The following is a 6,000-nucleotide window of genomic DNA, read 5'->3' on the forward strand; positions in this document are numbered from 1 at the left end:
TTGCAATGCGCACTAACGATGTTCCATAAACGATGTGCGATCGGCGCAGAGCGGCGTGACGCAGAATGACGAAGTTCTTAGGTGTACTCTTAGAAGTTTATGGGATTTACCCAAAAGGTGAATTCGTAAATTTGTAGTTACTAACTGTGGACAGGACCGCGACACATCTAGTACAGCAGACAGTACATGTACAATGTGATTTTCTCATTTATAATTAGGATTACGTCATTGCCAGAGCTTGTTTATTTGTTCATTAGGCTAATGAAAGTTGATTCCCAGTTTCCTGTTACCCTACTCCGCTCAAAACAATTGCCGGCCAAGTATTTCATTATTTTGAATAAAATGTTGATTTCTAACAAACTTTAACATAATTGTGGTTTTAAATATATCATAAATCTCTTTCTGTTGATTTTCAGGGATTTTCTTTGCAGTAGGAGCATGGTATATGGTTAATAATGAATTATTAATGAATACCTACTCAATTCTCTGTCCCGCACTTTTTGATCTGCTCTGATCTCATCCCATAAAAAATATTGTGAAACTTTTGATACAATCACCTTCATGTGGTTGTAAAATCTGTAAACTACAAACTGTGATTTATCACATGTATACATGGGTAGTTATTGGTTTACACCTGTAACAGATGCAACTAGTGGCAAATGGTGGTCATAGACCACAAACCTAGCTGGGCGTGTTGGTATTGTGGCGGTATCTGACCCCTGCAGGATGTTCCAAAAATGTTCCCCTGGTTATGAGGTTCGTTGTCACCGAGTTTGAGTCCCGTACTCCTTACAGATGTCCAGAAAATGTCATTCTAAGATTTGACCCCAGATGACCTTTGACCTGACCCCTCTATGATGTTCCATCACGTTCCCCAGGTCATGAGGTTTGTTGCCAGTGAGTTTGAGCCCTGCCTCTTAATACAGATGTCCAGATAATGAAATTCTAAGATTTGGTCCCAGATGACCTTTGACCTGACCCCTGCAAAGTATTCCAAAATGTTCCCTTGGCATTAAGCCCGTGCCCTTACAGATGTTCATAAATGCATTTCTAAAATTTGACCTCTGCATGACCTTTGACCTGACCCTGAAAAATGTTCCCTGGGCATGAGATTTGTTATCAATGAGTTTGAGCCCCATACCTCTTACAGATGTCCAAAAAATGAAATTATAAGATTTGACCCCAGATAACCTTTGACCTGACCCCTGCAAAATGTTCCCCTGGTCATTAAGTTTGTTATCAGCGAGTTTGAACCCCGCACCCTTACAGATGTCCAGAAAATGCATTTCTAAAATTTTGACCTCTGCATGACCTTTGACCTGACCCCTGCAAAATGTTCCCCTGGTCATGATATTTGTTGTCACTGAGTTTGAGCCCCATACCCCTTACAGATGTCCAGCTATAAATATAATTGTAAGATTTTACCCCTTAATGACCTTTGACCCAGGGTTCGCAGGTTTTTGCCGCAGGTGGAAAAAACCGCGGTTTTAACTGTGGTTTTAACCACATAGCAAAAACAGTTATATGACATTTTTTACCGACAAAAATGGCAAAAACTAAAAAAGTGATTTATAGTTCAATTTTTTCATCTCAAAACAAATTATTAAGTTACAAAAATAAGTTCCCAAGTGTAACAAGGCCAGATTTTGTAATTATAAGCAATATATTAAGAAATTAAAGGCATGCGTTTTCATTGCTCAATTGCATTTAATCGAAATGTGGCATGTATCAAATACAAAACTTTTTCATTTTATGGACTTGATGAGACAAAAAATATGTTGAATGATTCATTGAAAGATGTGTGTTACTATTTATGAGCTTTCTGTGTCACTTTTTAATATTTGAGTGACTATGTGTGAGTTTTTGCCATTTTTGCCGGTTTAAACCGGGCAAAAACTGGCAAAAACAGTTTTTGCCAGGTTTTTGCCACTTTGCCGGCAAAAACAGGTTTTTGCCGGCAAAAACCGAACCCTGCTTTGACCCCTATTCTGTGTGCAAGGTATGGGCACTGGGTAAAGCCGATGCAAATGTGTAAGTGACGTCATTGTGCTATGTAATATGTGGCAGAAGAAGCATTTTGAAGATATTTGGTTATATACCGAAAATGCCCCTTTAATGATCTTTGATCCCAATTCTGTTTGCACCCTATGTGCACTGGATATAGCCGATACATATGTGCAAATTACGTAATTGTAGGGTGCAACATGTAGGAGGAGAAGCATTTTGAAGTTTGTTGCCAGAAGAAGAAGAAGAAGAAGAAAGAAAGAAGAATCGGATAGCAAAACAGTACCTAGCTCGGGGGGTTGAAAACCCCCCAGCTAGGTAATAATGAAATGGTATAAAATAATGAATAATGAAATGGTCACCTACACAGTCATGAAAAATAATGTAACGGGAAACTGGGAATTGACTTTCATTAGCCTTAGAATGATTGACAGCGGTGGGCGGACTTAGGGACGCACCATTAGATTCTCAGGGGGGCATGGGAGTTTGGGTCAGGCAGAATTTTTTTTTGCCGCCAAAGGCGGCGAATTTTTTTTTTTTTTCGCCTCCGATAGCACCAAATTTTTTTTTTCGCCGCATTCAGCGGCGAAGTTCTTTTTTTTTCAATTTTAATGTAAATTTTTTATACAAAGTTGGGTGGGGAAATTTTTTTTTACTCATCAGTGAGGCAAACATTTTTTTTTTCGTCTCACTGGTGGGCAAAGTTTTTTTTTTCGTCTCACTAGTGGGCGAAGTTTTTTTTCTTCAAAAACTCCCATGCCCCCTGGAAATCTAATGGTGCGCCTTTATACTCTTTGTTTTGTGAGCGGTACAAAAATGTGATTCTCTAATTATAATCAATTCCAGAAAACCTTTGACGAGCGCGTATATTAAGCATACATCGCGTATTTACTGCGTTGGACGACTTGTCTCTGATTGGCTGCTGAGGCGATCTGCTGTTGCCGAGTGGAAATTTATGAATGAACTGTGCGCCGTACGCGTTGTCAGCTCCGAATTTGCAACATCACAGTAGTCGCGCTCGTCAAAGGTTTACTGCATTTTAGTATAATTATAGGTCAAGGTAGGTCAATTCGGACCGTCTCTTCCCCAGACCTCTATGTAGGACTCTATGGTATCTTCTCATTACACGTTCAGTAGTAAGACTTGGCCGGCGCATTTACGCTATGAATTGCCTGTCTTCAACTGCGGTATAGCATGGTATAGGCAGTTTGTAGAGAGTGTCTTATCTCATTATTAGGGGAAGGTGGGGCATAACGGAACACTTAACTTTGAGGATGCTCTGTGACGTCACCATAAGTAATATGACTGTAAAAATTATATGTTCAGTTGAAGTTTGTATTTACCTTTAATATACCATTAACCAATATAACTTGAATCTTACAATTTTTTTTAATATTTATAAATATTTTCAACAAAAAAAAACTGTTTTGCCCCACTATCGGGCAAAACGGAACCCCCTATGGGGCAAAACGGCACCCTGGGTGTAAACTTATATCAGTTGTTCCATCGATAGGCCCTAGGCCTATTTATATGTAGGCCTATATTCAGTTACAATATTAAGTGGGCCTACCATCTCTGTGGAGTGAGTGGTTAACTTCTTATAGGCCTAATAGGCCTATAATATGTATGACCAATATTTGATCAGAAAGAAATATTCAGTAGGCCTACCATCTCTGTGGAGTAAGTGGTTAACTTTTAATCATTAATTCTATCTGTAGGTCTAGTTATATGTCTATGTTTCAGCGAAGTGTTTACCATGTTCGAGTAGGCCCCTAGATAACGCCTACATTTCCTTGAGTGAAGACAAGTTATGTCCAATTGGGGCAAAACGGAACCCATCTGTGGGACCAAGCGCCCTGGGGCAAAACGGAACCCTGTTCCGTTATGCCCCACACCTAGGGTTCCGTTTTGCCCCATACCCGATTTTTTAGAAATAGGTTGCATGCATAATACATCGTAGCATATTAGGCCATGCACTTAATACAGCTCATGGCTAGTACCTTCGTGTTTACAATATACACAATTATTTGGGAATCCGATATTAATGAAGTAAAATTTCAGCGCATTAAACATCTACATATCTTACACCAGACGGGTAGTAATTTTTTGACTCGATCTTGCTCGAATGTCAGTGGATTGTTTCAGATAAAATTTTTGTTGTACATGTAAATCCTCGTAGCCATACTTGTGTTCCTCAATATAATTTGCATAGAGGGCAGTATTGCGAAGGCCTATTTTTCCAGGTGGTTCCGTTTTGCCCCGGGGGTCCGTTATGCCCCACCTTCCCCTATAGTATCTCTGGTGTGGACCGTGGCACACCGACACCGCCTGGCTATTAATTATTTGGTGCAGAAGGGACACTAAAATGAATACACGGGATCGATACACGTGAATTGCTATGCACGATTTTGATATCAGGCGAAAATCTTCGTATACCGGGTTAGAAAATGATGAATATCTCCGTTATGATTTTTCTCAAGAAACCAGATTTGGTCTCATACACTTGAAAATACGTGTTGAACAGATATGATAGTCGCTAGAATGCGCTTTGAAAATTGGCCGTGCGCTTTGAACTCAAAATTTGACCATTTTATATTGCGTTGGTCCTGTATAAGACTACAGCGTGCAGCGTGTAGTACAGCTGTACTCACTGTAGGCAGTATAAAAGTCGACGACCATTGACCTCAATGGGGTATACAAGCTTATTCACGCACAACCAAGATCGATTACCCGGCTATTGTGAGTAGCCTTAGTTATGTCCCTCGACTAATTATTAGTTTTAAAGAGCTTTAAAGGTTTGAACCAAATGGCTAATAGTGGCTGTGGATTCAGCCTACCATGGCTATTCCTGCCATGAAGAAATAGGGTCGATGACACTGTGCGTGGTGTGGACACCCGCGTACCCGGACCCGTGTGGACAACAAAGGCAAGCACCAGAGCAAGCACTGAAACTAGAAACCCGCACTACATATGCCAACTTACCATACAGTACACACGTTCACTTCAGTTCAACTCGGGCTTTATCATGAGTAGTTTCTGTGTTGCTCAATGCAATGTCAGCTCAGTGCCGGTATGTCAGCGAATGGCGAACGAATGTCTGCAGCTCTGGTTTGCCTGCTGGGTTTATGTTACGGGCACACACCACTAAATATTCGTCCCATTGATATACACGGGAAAATACAAGAAAGTAAGTTTGTTTTTCTCCCGGTATAGCATTCATATCTACATACTAACAAAGTATGATGTTTTGCATAGCTTTTATTTTGCATAAAGAAACACCGCGCGATGTGTGTTGTAAGGGTGCATACCACCAAATTAATGTCCCTCATCATTTATTAGACATTAGGATAATCCTCCCTGAAAACAGAAACATACAGTCATGCAGCGTACACCCCAATGTGAAACATGTTTGAACCTGAGGTAGGCCCTATTTATGCAGGATACACCCCATGCAGCCTACGCCTATACGGTAGGTCTGACGAAACACGGAGAGCTGAAGGTCACTCTGCCCTGTTATTTATCTTCTACCTGACCAGCATGCAAATCCCTCAGAATTTAGACAACCGCAGGTCAAGGCCGTGTAGGCCCTATGTGTTGTTCGGTATCGGCCGCTTTAGGGGCAGAATGGATCCATACGGTCACTGTTCTAATATTCTCTACTTTCAAAGAATAATTTATATTATATGTAGCCTAATACTTTAGGATTGTGAAGACAGATAGGCCTACAGATATTGCTAATTCATTTGTTACATACACAGTCCGCTATATTTTGCCTTTTAAAATATAAGTTACCAATCATTGTGACATGCGCCCTTATTCACAAACACGAACTGCACGGGGTTTCCCAGCAAAACTTGTATTTTTCATAGTGACCGTAAAGTATGATATTTTGCATATGCAAAACTACATATTTTGCCGAAGTATGTAGTTTTGCATATGCAAAACTACATACTTTTGGAAAGTATGTAATTTTGCATATGCAAAACTACATACTTT

General features: G+C 40.2%; 1 protein-coding gene across 1 annotated transcript in view; it reads right to left on the bottom strand.

The window, feature by feature from the left end:
* Positions 1 to 5,098, bottom strand: part of LOC140138764 (TNF receptor-associated factor 2-like) — a 44,427-nt gene extending 39,329 nt beyond the window's left edge. The window contains exon 1 of the mRNA XM_072160529.1: positions 4,987 to 5,098. The gene's annotated coding sequence lies outside the window, so the exon portion shown is untranslated. The remainder of the gene's footprint in view (positions 1 to 4,986) is intronic.
* Positions 5,099 to 6,000: the final 902 nt, after the last annotated feature.

This window comes from Amphiura filiformis, chromosome 18 (assembly GCF_039555335.1).
Source record: "Amphiura filiformis chromosome 18, Afil_fr2py, whole genome shotgun sequence".
Taxonomy (NCBI): domain Eukaryota; kingdom Metazoa; phylum Echinodermata; class Ophiuroidea; order Amphilepidida; family Amphiuridae; genus Amphiura; species Amphiura filiformis.